The sequence below is a fragment of the Capsicum annuum genome, chromosome 1, assembly GCF_002878395.1.
Source record: "Capsicum annuum cultivar UCD-10X-F1 chromosome 1, UCD10Xv1.1, whole genome shotgun sequence".
Lineage (NCBI taxonomy): Eukaryota > Viridiplantae > Streptophyta > Magnoliopsida > Solanales > Solanaceae > Capsicum > Capsicum annuum.
The window spans coordinates 40,463,339-40,478,333 of NC_061111.1; positions in this window are offsets into that span (position 1 = coordinate 40,463,339).

The window sequence follows — 14,995 nt, forward strand, 5'->3', positions numbered from 1 at the left end:
TAAAACTACATAGATGGAGGATTGAAAATGAAAAGGGTAGAATAGACATTACATAAGATAAAGAGGGGACAATGATTAATTTTCAAGGTTGAGGAAAAAGTTTGATTTTTAAAGTAAAGTTTAGGGTATAAACGATTTTCACCAATTAAAAACTACATATTTGATGGATTTGTATTTTTAACCCATTGATGTGATCTTTCAAGTGAAATAATCAAAGTAAATGGCTATTCAATTGATGCAATTTAAAGAGAGTGATTTTTCCCTATTTGACTCAATAGACACGACTGATTGTCCAAATTTCTCCAACCTTGTTAAGAAAATAAAGAAATGATTTACTATTTCTTACCTTCTGTGATTTATGAATTTAGTCCATACTTATTTGAGGCTAAATGTTCATGATGTGATGATCTCAAAGTATACTATTTTTGTATGCCATAAATTAAATTAGTTGATATCCAGTTTTATTGGTAGTATGCATGAAATATATGCAAGATTATATTCAAGGTGGTAAGACATGAATAATTACTTACATTAATACTTGAAAAGTACTTTTTGAGATCATGAAAATAATAGCGTTATCCCCCAATGAACTCTACCCGACGCGGATCCTGATTAGTCGAACTCCAATGTGGATATTGAACACCGAATGGGAAACCCAAAAAGAAAATAATATTTAAAATCTTGGATACTTATGATATGGTTAATATATACTTGTTATATTTGTATTGTGTCTAATTTTTGGAGACTAAAATCTTTTGATTTTGTACTATCTCGATTTGAAGGCTATAAAAACATCGTCAAGTGAATCAGTGTATGTATTTGATTCAAAGATTATAAAAACTTCACCAATTCACTGAACACTTGGTTTGAATGGTTATTCTAACTTGAAGAATAACAAAACTTTATCAAGAATACTAAATTTAAGCGATTCGACGAATATAAAAATCTCCATCATTAACTAGAAACATTGTTGAATATGATCCCACAAAGTCAAAGAAAAAGAAGAAATGAACAACTTTTGTGTCATGCTTTTAGAATGCAACCTGGTTGATAATACAAGAGATAGGTGGATGAATTTCGGTGCCTCCCGCCACATTTGTTCTAACAAAAAAATATTTGCATCATATGCTCTAGCTCAACCTGATGAGAAGATATTCATGGCAAACTCTGCTACAGCAAAAAAAAAAAAAAACAAGCATAATTTGCTTGAAATCAAGGTGGTGAATTTAAACAATGTCCTTCAGGTTTTGCTATTGCAAAAAACCTTAGTTCCAACATCATTTCTGACTGAGAACGTATTCAAATGTGTCTTTGTTTTCGACAAATGTAATGACCTGATATGTGAAATTTTACTTTTTATGTGATTTGAATATTTTGTCCTTCCTCGTAGTTGTTACATGTTGGTTTTGGGGTGTGAGGATGGTTTCCACGGTTCCCAATGTGTTCGGAAATGATTTGGAAGAGTTTGAGGTCTTTAGAGGCTTTAAAAGTCTTATAGTTGACTTTGATAAACATTTTATGTTTTGAGTGTCGGATCACATTTTGTACAGTTTCATTAGATCCAGAATATTGATTTTTCGTTAGTAGCAGGATTGTTTTAGATTCAGAACCCTTATTTTGCATTTAGACCCTTCATTTGGAAACTAGTTTAAATAAGCTTTTAGGGGTCATGAGGAGGGAGGGGTAAATAATCAAGAAAATCCTCTTATCTGACGTTGGCATTGAGTTTGGAGCATCAAAATAGCCTGGTAGCATATATGATTTTTTTCTGTGGGGTCCCAAGCAAATCTGGAGGGTCCGTTCGGAGCATTTTTGACTTGCTCAAACTCAACACTTGCTAATATCTGGTACAACCACTTAAGCGGTCAGAGTACTGCTTAAGAGATAGTCACTTTAGTGATAAAGGATCACTTAAGACGTGTCCCCTTTAGCAGCACTTGATCGCTTAAGCGATGGCCAACCTAAGCGACTTGCTCGTTTTAGCGATTGTCAAATTGCTTAAGCGGTGGTCGCTTATGCTGTCATTTAGTCACTTAAACGACCATCGCTAGTACATAAACCCCATTTCATGATTTTTTACTATTATTTGATCTTTGAGCTTCGAGTTGTGGAGATTTTTATGGTTTTATTCACGATTTGGGCTTGGGTACGCTCCAAACCTTAGTTTCATTACTTTACATTAATTATATCTTCAAAAACACTCTTTAATCTTGATTTCAAAACGTGATTTTGAGGATTTAAAGCTCAATTTCTTCAATTTGGACGTTATTTTAACTCATTTTCGCATGGGTTTCTATTGTACACTCCTATAACATTGGGGAATATATTTTTAAAATAAAATTTTGGTTTAATCCGTTCATTTTCAAACTCATTTTTTGAGTTCAATTTTGACCATCTTGAATATAATCAATATGGGTATCATTAACTTTTTTAGTGTGTATATGTTACATTTATATGTTATAGTTGGTTCTGAGACCTCTCAAAAAAGGGAAAGCTTCGTATTGAAGGACTTTAGCTCAGATTTTGTTGCCTCGAGGTAGGTTATGGCTTAACTTTCTTCAGACTGGATTGGGTAGTTAATAAATAAGTAAAGCATGCTATGGGTATTAAAAATTGACTGTGAGAATTACATTTCGTAAGTATATTATCATTGTGTACCCGTGTGGAGCTTAAGTATATTATCATTGTGTACCCATATGGAGCTTACATTCTTATTATTGTTGACTAAAAATATCATATGTTGCATGTTGACCGTGCAAGGGCTTTATTTAACATCGTTGATCTTATTTGTGCATTTATATATTTTTTTCTTAATGTGATATCTGTGCAGGGGTTTGAATAGATATTAAAGGACTTATTGAGCATTGTTTGCCTTTATCACCGAGTTATGAGTTGATATGCTATTAATGATGCCTTATATGCATATTTATTTTAATGGTACCAAATTGATATCATGAATTATTAACATTTAGAGTTGATTTTTGAACTCACTTATACATGTATTGAATGAATTAGTTATCTTCATAATAATGTGATTGTGAGCATATTATCTTCGTTTAATACATACACATTCATGATGTAATGACCGGTTATGTCGTTACTAAGAATATCAGTGGTAAAGGCATGTGCTTCACAATCGTCATAAGTGTTAGGAGTAATATTATAGGATAAGAGTGCATTTGATATGTACTAAGGTCATGCAATACCCCTAGCACAAATTTAAGTTGAAAGTGTCCTTACTGATTTAGTTTACGATTAAGTTTAAACTAGGATCGACCTCAAATAAGCATTTCTCCTAGAATATAAGAGTTAGGGGGACCAATACCCATCAAATTAAGATCTTCGAGTCTTGTCAATCCAACTGGTCATTCATTAGTCCATTTCCTGAGTAAAACTATATGACCTTTTTACCGACGACTGTCCGTGATGAAATGTTAAGGGTGCTGTAGCAGGCAGGTCTCTATAGAGAAGCTACAACAGTTTATAACCTATTTTTGATGGGTTTCAGCCACTAAACCCTAAAATTTCATTCCTAAGACCTAGAGGGGTGATGTTCTCTTGGTATGCATGTAAATTCTTCGTTGAGCTAAGTTTTTTCCATCTTCTTTATTTTTCAATCCTTTAACATCCTAGTATCATTAGAACAAACTTTAATGGTGAAATTCTTGGAGTAATGAACCTTAAGGTCATATTTTTTGGGCAAAAAACTATAGGTTGGGTTAATATCACGTAGAATTGATTTTAGATTATAAATTAACTATTTCTAGTATGGAATTAAGGTTCAAATATATGAAAGTTGATAGATGGGGATCTAGAATTGAACAAAGGTGGAGCCTTTAGCCTATAAAACTTCATTAATAAAGTTGGATTGATCTTGAAAAAACTATTTGATGGTTAATTGATCCCTGGGTAATTTTTTAGACCGTAAATAAGGGTAGAACTAGTAGGTTTGAATATCTAAAGTACTTGTTTGAAGATTAGTTTATTAATTACTCTTATAATTATTGTTTGTTAGATGATTAGCCTTCAAAAATATGAAGAAAAAAGAGGATCATTTGTGTTATATCCACTTATTGCAGAAGCTTAGCACCCAAGTAGGTTATTGTTTATGAGTAGTATATTGTGGATAGTAATCATATTTGTAATGTTTATTTGATGGGAGAAATCATGTTTAAGCATGTAGGCATGGAGTTTGGATGGATAAAATGTGGATTTAATGTACTACGAACCTGATTGTGTGCTATTATATTGATATATGAATCCTTGATGGGTGTTCGGTGTTTGTATGACTTCATGGTGGATTGTAATGTGAATTATGTTAATATAGATGATAATGAGACTGTTTTAGCCTATTATCTAGTGATTTAGCCTAATTACCATAAAGCGTGAACTTGGTTTATGTATATTGTAATATGGGATAATTTTGGTTAAAGTTAGTGATGGGAACTACCTATGGTTGGAGAAGGAAGTGACATAACTTAAAAGCTTAGTCAAGTTTGGCTAAGGTTTATAAATTAAAAGGCATAAAGTTGTTTGACTAAAACTAGATCATAAGTTAAATAGAGTTGAATGATTGGCTAATGGAATAGATCTTGAACCTAGTAATGATTTGAAAGTAAAGGTTGTTAGATATTAGTGTGATCTCCGTTCTTAGTATAGATGATGAAGATTGGATTAATGAATGAATTTATGAATGTTGGACTAGATTTTAGGCTCCTTTAGGTTGAATGTGCACTCGTAAAATGAATACCTGAATTTAATAAATATGGCTTGATAACGCTTGCTTGAATAAGCCATGGATTTGATCTTAGGTCATACTATAATTGATGAAACCAATGATTCATATATACTTGTGATTTTTTGTGTTAAAGTATGATTGTTGTTTACCTGAAATGATTAATTCGAGTTGACCAAGTATTTGGGTGATTGCTTATTATTGCAATGAATACTTAATGAAGGTAATTGTTAAATGATATTCAATGTGTAAATACATTCAATAAATTATTGGTGTAATATAAAATGTTTTTATGATTTGTAGTTTCTTGATTAACTCTAAATCTATGATAGGTGACTCTTGCAAGTTATCATTTGTTGTTTGGTATGTGATAGAATTTGATTACAATTGTTTTTGTCTTGTTGGTAGTAACATAAAGGTTTAAATTTGTGCATAAGGTTAATGACTTGGTACTTATGTAAATCGTATTTATTTGAATTACTGTAAACTCCATGAATTATGAAAGGTCATAACTTGGTTATGTAATAATGGTTAAAGGAAACTTTTGTTATGTGATTTAAATGAAAATGGTATTCTTAATAATGGAGATGATTTTATTATTGGTCAAATGTTAAGGAAAAAATAGTACAAAATTGTGGAAACTCTTGCTTCAGATAATTGGTACGTGAACTAATGCCATGGAAAAAGGGCTATTGTTGCTTGATAGCAAATTTTGAGGTAAGAAAATTTTGTGGTAATTCATGATTGTCACTTAATAAAAATTTATTTCAATTTTGAATTTTGTGATAACTAGAAGATTTAATTGATGATTCGATTTTCGGTTAAGCGAATAAAAGGGTGGATGTGATAGCACTTGGTATGAAAGTTAAATGTTTGATGTAGGTGATGTTGTCTGCATGAAGCTGTAACGACTTAAATTTTTAGTGATTTTTTTGAATTATTTATTTTTGTGTGATTTGACCAATTTACCTCTTCCCATAGTTGCTTTGTGGTATTTTTGGGGTGTGGGGATGATTGACACGATTCTCAATGCATTTTGGTGTGATTTATGTGAAATTGTGATTTTTGATGGTTATAAAGGCTCTATAGTTTAGTTCGGTAAATATTTATTAATCTGTGTGTTGGATAGAAAAAATACTGCATCAGCTAATTTGAATTATCGATTTTAGGTTGGTCACATGGTTGGTGTGGTTTTATGGCGCTATATCTCATTTTGACCGTTGATTCAAAAAGTTGTGGAATTAGGTTTCGGGGAACTACTTCATGAAAATGATATTTTTTTCAAAAATCAAATATCGTCATTGAGTCTAGAACATCAAAATTAATAGGGTAACATAGTTCGTAAGCAACATCCAGCTCGCTTGAGTGAGTGTCGCTTAAGCAATATGGGCAGCAACAACGGGTTTCGCTTTAGTGACACTTGGTCGCTTAAGCAATGTCTTCTTAAGAGACCCGGTGGTCGCTTAAGCGATGCCTGGGGAATATAAATTCCCTCTTTTCATAATTTTTTACCATTTTTGAGACTTGGAGCTAGGGATTTTGAGTTTTTGAGCAATTTCTTCTATTTTTAAGCTTCATTATGCTCCAAATCCATATTTCAATCATTTTATTTGATTCTTTTCATTTAAATCCTGTTAAAACTCGATTTTAAAGGAGGATTTAGGGATTTTGCCCGAAAAGCCTAAATTAGAGATTTTTCGATCTAAACCCTAATTTCGAATCATTTTCACTTGAATTTTCTTCTATAAGTTCCTTTAATCATGAAAAATATATTTTTTGATAAAAATTTTATTTTAACCCTTCTTTTTCTAAAACCCATTTCGGGGGTCCATTTTAACCCTAACAAAAAAATGGGCAATATGAATATCGTTGGCTTTCTTTTGATGCGTAGATTCTATATTTGTGTATTTTAGTTGATTTTGGGTCCATTCGTGTTGGTAAAGATCCATGTTGAAGGATTTTTGAATCGATTTTCGGCATTCGAGGTAGTTTATGGCTTAACTTTCTTCATACTGGGTTGGATAGTTAATATTGATATGAAAGCATGTAATAGGTATGATAATCGATAATGAATAATGTTTTTATTAACGCATTATGCTCGTGTGGGGGATTGTATTATTGTTATTTGGAGGTTTTGAGGTGTTATTTGTTATGTATGACTGTATGGGGTCTTATATGATGATATTGGCCTAGTATTTGAATAATTGGTTGTTCTTCTTAGTGGGAATTGTCTAAATTGGTAATTATGTGGTATCAAAGGGCATATTATGGTATATCTTATTCTAATGGTATATGGATTATATAGGATCATAGATGATTGTCTTATTGAGTCAATTTCTGGCTCACATACTTGGTATATTGGTTGGAATTTGAAAATTCTCATTTAGTTGGTTGCGATAATTGCATTCTTATGTCATATATACTTGTGAAACATTGGCACCACTGTGGAAATAATGGAAACACTGGCTTGTGACATCATTATAGACCGTTTCAGAGGGATGTTCCATAGAGGAGTTATGCATATTGGTATTAGATAATGGATTGTATATGGGTTGACAAACCCCTATGGATCCTACCTTAGGAGCACAATTCGGTATGTGTATACGGAGTTTGTGTTGCAACTTCGTGCATCACATCACATCATCGTTATCACCATCACCATCTTCATTATATCTTATATATTTATAAATATTGTAACTCCTCGAAAATGGGTCTCGAGACCTCACACACTGCTCAAGACTACAAGTAGTCTCAATCTAACCCTGTAAGCCTTCTACTAAATCAGAAACTCATAATAAAGAAATATAGGCATGCGAAAATACTAAAATGCTGAATACTGTCAGAACTAAACTGAAATTAACTGAACATAATGTCTGAAAATATTCAACTTAAAAGTTTAGACAACCAACACTTGAAATCTGAATTATAACTAATAGTTTGAAAAGCCTCTACTACTAATAACTAAAGAGCCGCTGGGACAGACCCCCAGCTGACTCAAACTGACTGAAAATAATGAAATAATCTACTTTAATAAGCTGAAAATCCGAATAACTGGGACCCCGAACTATGAGGACTCACCAACTATCGGGATGTAGATAGAGATGCTCACGGTCAATCACGCTGCTAAAACTGAACACCTGAACCTACATTATTAAACAATGTAACACATAGACGTATATGTGGATCGGTACTTTGGGAATGTACAGAGTATATGGGGGTGAATGCATAAGTAAACCAGTAACGGAATGTACATATATCTCATAAACAATGCATGCTAAATATAAATAGCTCACATTGGCTTGAGTAACTAAAAGTTGAAAACCATAAATCATGAATGATAAATCATACTGTATAAATATTGTGAGCCATAATATTTAGTTCTAAAAGCTGTACTTGTAATCTATTTTCAAATCATGCATGCTAAGTGTAGGAAGGACTAACTTTTATCATATGAAAACTAAAGCTGAAATCTAGTAACTGATGTCTTAAGTAAGACAATATCTGAGTAAGCTTGTGAGCCTTTACACCTAGTTTAAAAAAAATTGTTATGTTATTTTGTTTCTGTTAGGGAGGTTCTTCTAACCGACATACACCATGTGAGCTATCATGATGTCCAATGTCATGTTCCCCTAAGGAGAAAACCTCACGTTGGGGAGAGGTTTCATACTCTTGCCAAGGAGTATAACCTGAGCTAAGTGATCACAATCCAACTCTACATCTATATAAATGGAAATAATCTAATAATCTGAACCTACATTAGCTTATAGTTCTGGGGTATGTGAACTAGGAAACATACCCAACTCGGTTCTAAATACTACTCCCTTTAATCTATATGCTCATTCAGTATGAAATCCACTTTAAAAACTAGCATAAGGGTTTATAATGAAACCATTTATGCATCTGTCTATTTCAAACTGTAATCAAAATTGTAAAGTGGATTCCATATCTTAACTGAGGATCAAAAGATCAAGTCTTGTTCAAAATACGAATTTAAGCTAGTCATAGGGAGCTTAAAAGCATAATCTTCTTGAAATATCAATGCTGAAACTTAGGGCTTAAGACCCATGTTTTAAACTTATGTAAATTCATAGCAAAATATCATGCTTAATATACTTATTGAAATACTACAACCATATCAAGATAATGAAATCAACATCACAATACAATGCTTAAACCCAATTGGAAATCTGTAATCAATGTCTCAAATCTACTCATGGTATTCAAATCATAGAAGAGAGTTCTCTAAATCAAGACAAATATGGAATTTCATACTTCAATCACGTTATAAATCCATAACTCAAAACAAGATACTTTAGGTATGAACCCTAATTGCAATTCATGTAAATTCATCTTTAAAAACTAATTTTGGGCACGAGGATGAAATGAGTATCTTTTTTCACAACCCCACATACCTTATCTGACTAATTGAATGTAGAAGCTTGAACTTTGAATTACTAACGTTGTTCTTAAAGCTTCTTCTTGAAGTTCTTGAACCCGAAAGCTTTGATTATTGACTTCCATGAAGGAGTAATGAGGTTGTTCTTGATTTCTTAGGGCTAGGGTTTTTTATTTTGTGAGAAAAGATGAATAATAGTGTGTATAATGCTTTTGGGGACTGAAATCCTTTGTTTAGGATGATTTTGATGTAAGGTAAATGACCTCATTATCCTCAAATACACAGAATCAGAAGCTGGAAAATAGGGGAGCGTGCTATGGAGTGTGCGTCGCATGCTCTGGAGCACTGGAATAGAGCGTGCGCTGCTTGCTCTATCGCGTGCACCCTGAGGGGTGAACTGGAGAGTGCGCCGCACGCTAATTGCGTGCAGCTGCTGTTTTAGACTTCCAAACATGTCCTTACACTTGTCCAAAAATTCCAAAACTTACTCGAGATGTACTATTGACAACTCCAACCATGAATCAACTTTAAAATCGACATTCTAATGCCGGGAAGGTTGAGAATAAAATTATCAAATTTTTTTAGAGCTTTAAAAATGATAAAGTCTGAATACTTAAGTTTATTTTCAGGTTTTAAGTGTCTTAAGTGATCACTAAGAGCTGAGTTGAGCTAAGAACGTACGGGGTATTACAATATCTTCCCCTTGGGAACATTCTTTCTCGAATGAGACTAGTTAAGCTGAGGATACTGAGGAACTAAGATAATATTCTGGCATGCATAATAGAAAACATAATTGCATGGTTGAATCTAAATCATGATGAACGATTGAACTAATCTGTGAATGCTTGAAATGATTTAAAGATAATCACATGGTTGGAACTAAGACTAGAAAATACTGAGCTAAAGAAGAGTGGGTACCTTAGGCTGAGTTTGAGGTTACGGAGAAAAGGTGAGGATACTTGGTTCTCATGTCTGCTTCTGCTTCCCAAGTGACACCCTCAACTGATTGATTCCTCCAAAGAACTTTGACCAAGGGAACTTCTTTATTTTGTAGTCTACAAATCTGGTGATCAAGAATCTCAACTGGAAGTTATTCACAGGAAAGGCTGTTCTGAACATCTGTGCTTTCTAGAAGAACTACAACAACTGAATCACCTATACATTTCTTCAATAAGGATACATGAAACACTAGTGAACTGATGACAAGTCTGCAGGCAACTTAAGCTCATATGCTACCTTCCCAACACGACTTAATATTCTGTAGAGGCCAATATATCAGAGACTAAGCTTCCCTTTTTTGCTAAATCTCTTCACCCCTTTCATGGGTGAAACTTTCAAATAAATTAAGTCATTGACTTCAAACTCAAGATCTATCCTTTTTACATCTGCATAAGATTTCTGACGACTCTAACCTATTTTCAACCTCTCTCGAATCAACTGGACTTTCTCTAAGGCTTCAAATACTACATATGGCCCTATCAAAGTGGCCTTGCCTACTTCAAACCAAATGATAGGTGACCTACATCTCCTCCCATAAAGAGCCTCAAACGGGGACATCTTCATGTTAGAATGGTAACTGTTATTATAGGCAAACTCGATCAACGGAAAGTGATCATCCCAACTCCCTTTTAAGTTGAGAACGTATGCCCTCAACATATCCTATAGGGTTTGAATAGTCCTCTCTACCTCACCATCTTTCTAAGGGTGAAAAGCTAAACTCAGATGAACTTGGGTACCAAGACCCTTCTGAAAGGCTTTCCAAAAATAAAAGGCGAATTGAGTACCCCTATCTGAAATGATGGACAAAGGAACTCCATGCAATCTGACCAACTCTCTAATATACAACTTAGTACAATCTTTGGTTGAGTAGGATGTGTGAACTGGCAAGAAATGAGCTGATTTGGACAATCTGTCTATAATAACCCAAATCGAATTATGCTGATGATGCGAATGGGGTAATCCTGTCACAAAGTCCATGTTCACTTCTTCTCACTTCCAAATGGGAATACTAAACTCCTACAAGGTGCCACCAAGTCTTTGGTGTTCCACCTTAACCTTTTGAGAAGTAGCACACTTGGCCACAAATTCTGTAATATCTTTTTTCATACTTTTCCACCAATAGACATCCCGCAAATCGCGATACATCTTAGTGGCCCCTAGGAGAATGGAGTAACGTGCACCATGTGCTTCTGCTATAATCCACTGCCTCAAATCGTCAATGGACGACACACATAGTCTCTCTGGTTTCTCAACACACCATCTCCCTCTTGGAAGAAAACCTCTACCTTCTGGTCTTTAACTGACCCCTTCAGCTTAACCAAACTAGAGTCATTATCCTATTTTCTTCCACTTTAGAAACTAAAGAAGATTCTGAACTACTCTGAACCCAAATATGCCCCTCAGCTGAGTCAACCAACCGTACACCTAATTTATCCAACCTATGATCTTATCGAACTAATTCTTTTTTATCACCTTCCACATGAGTAACACTGCCCATAGACAGCCTACTAAGGGCGTCTGTCATAACTTTGTCATGGCCCAAATGATGTAAAACTCTCATGTTGTAATCTTTCAACAATTCTAACCACCTTCTCTAACGTAGATTTAACTCTCTCTGCGTAAACACATATTTCAAGATCTTGTGATCCATGGACACATCAACATGTACCCCATAAAGATAGTACCTCCAAATTTTCAATGCAAACACAACAACAGCTAACTCAAGATCATGGGTAAGATAGTTCTTTTCGTGAGGCTTAAGCTGTCTAAAGGCATCGGCTATGACCTTTCCTCTCTACATTAAAACACAACCTAGACCTACTTTATAAGTATCATAATAGACAATAAATCTATCTATACCATCAGGTAGCACTAACACTAGGGCTGAAGTGAGCTGAGCCTTCAACTCTTGAAAACTCTTCTCATAGGAATCTGACCACTGAAAATTGACTTTCTTTTGAGTCAATCTAGACATGGGGGATGAAATAGACTAAAACCCCTCAACAAACCATCGGTAATAGCCAGGTAAACCCAAGAAAATTCAGATGTAAGATGGAGAGATGGGTCTAGGCCAGTTTTTCACTGCTTCGGTTTTTGAAGATCAATTCTACTTCCATCACTAGAAATAATATGATCGAGGAAAGCTACTGATCTTAGAGAAAATTCACACTTGCTAAATTTGCTGAACAACTAGTTATCTCTAAGAGTTTGCAACACAATTCTAAGATGGTCTGCATGGCTATCCTCACTACGGGAATAGACAAGGATATCATCGATAAATACTATGACAAACATGTCTAAGTAATATTTGAACACTCTATTTATCAAGTCCATAAAGGTTGCTGGGGTATTAGTTAGCCCTAAAGACATGACTAGAAATTTAAAATGACCATAAGGGGTTCTGAAAGTTGTCTTTGGAATATTACATTCCCTTACTCTAAGCTGATGATAGCCGGATCTAAAGTCTATATTAGAGAAGTAACTTGCACCTTGGATTTGATCAAATAAGTCATTAATCCTAGGAATAGGATATTTGTTTTTGATTATGACTTTATTTAACTTGCGGTAGTCGATGCACATTCAAAGAGAGCCATCCTTCTTACGCATGAATAAGATGGAAATGCCCTATAGAGAGACACTAGGCCTTATGAAAACTTTATCTAAGAGGTCTTTAAGCTGCTCTTTTAACTCTTTGAGCTCAGCTGGAGCCATACAATATGAAGTATTGGAGATGGGCTGAGTATCAGGAAGAAGATCAATACCAAATTCTATTTCTCTGTCGGGAGGTACCCCTGGCAGATCTTCAGGAAAAATTTCAGGAAACTCATTAACTATTTGGACTGACTAAACTATTAGAGTCTCAGACATCATGTCTTTGACTCGAACTAAATGATAAATGCACCCTTTTGATATCAACCTTATGGCTTTAAGATAGGATATGAAATAACTCTTGGGAGACACTGAATTACCTTCCTATTCAAAGATTGACTCATCGGGAAACTAAAACTTCACTAATCGAGTGCAATAATCTATAGATGCATAACAAGAATGGAGCCAATCCATGCCCAGAATAATATCAAAATTGACCATGTCTAACTCTATTAAGTATGTTAATATAATCTTATGAAGGACAATGATAGGACACTTTTTATAGACCTGTTTGGAAACGACTGACTCACCCACTGAGGTGGAAACTAAGAAGGGCTTAGAAAGCTTTTCAGGACCTTCCCCAAAATTCATTACAACCAACGGAGTCACATAGAAGAGATTTGACCCTGGATCTAACAGCACATAAACATCAAAGTAAAAGACAGAAAGTATTCCAGTAACAATATTTTGTGAACTCTCTTTCTCCTGACGGGATGGTAAAGCATAAAATTAATTCTGGTGCTGACCGCCACTGGTACTAGATGATGCGCCCTGAGGAGGAACTGGGCGACCTAGTAGAGCTAGTGCGTTAGTAGCCAGAGTCTGGGGACGAACATCCTGGCTTCTATGCTTAGCAAACAGGCATTTTTTGATTCCGTGACCCAACTTAACACACCCATAACAACCTTTCTGTCCCAATATACACTCACCAAGGTGATTCTTACCACACTTAGCACATGTTGGATAATTAGGCCTTCTACTCATACTATTTTGAGACCTGGACATAGAAGTTCTACCCCACTGCTCCTGTCTGGTTTTAGGTGCAGGAGCACTGGCTGAAGATGGCGCTGACATAGATGAATAACCCTAAATCTGTGAATGATTTCTCCCTCTAAACCTTGTCTGGCTATACTCAAACTGTCCGATTCTAGATTTTGATTTCCCTTTTAACTTTTCTGGCTCAATCTTTTGAGCATGAGTCATCAGTCTAGCAAGATCCATATCCCTAATAAGTATGGCAGTCCTACACTCCTTGACTACCAAACTAGACACACCAGTGACAAACTTACCCATACTCTGCCTAGGGCCAGCAATCGTGTTGGAGGCATACTTAGACAAATGATTAAATTTAAGGACATACTCCTTCACTAACATCAAGCCCTGCCTTAGGTTCATAAACTTCTCTATCTTAGCTTCTCTCAACTCACACATAAAAAACCTATCCAAAAATGCATCCTGAAACACTTTCCAACTCATAGAAGTTGCATTCTCACCTCTACCATTCTTCCACATAACCACCCAATCATATGACACATCCTTCAGCCTATAGGATGCCAACTCTACACTCTCCTTCTTAGTAACATGTATAATTTGGGTGATCTTTCTCACCTTATCTAAGTAAAGTTGTGGGTCCTCACCTACTTTTGACCCAAAGAACTCAGGCGGATTTATTCTAATGAAGTCACAAATTCTAGCTATAGCTAAATCACCATTCTACTGAAGTGGGACTCCAGCCTAATGGTTGCCCTGAAAATTAGAAGTCATAGCTTGGGATAAATCCTGAAAGGCATCCCAAAATTCAACATAGGATATGTTCTCATTCAGAGGGTCAGTAGGCTGGGGTGGCTAGTTATCATTTCTACACGCATTAGCTCGGCGATGACGCATATTCTGTCACGTAAGAATACAAGTTAAAAGCAGATAGAGGCAATTATACGCACAATAGATTCATGTAAGAAAAGGATGATTTCCTAAAATGATCTGTACCCTCTTGCTCATAAATGTGGCGCGGTTTACACCCATGATCAAAATTCTACGTAACACGGCTTGTCTGACACCCTAGGACTCGTTAAACATTAGCCTTTGATACAAAGTTTGTAACACCCCAAAAATGGGTCCCGAGACGTCACACAGTGCTCAAGAATACGAGTAGTCTCAAGCTAACCCTATAAGCCTTCTACTAAATCTGAAACTCATAATAAATAAATCTAAGCATG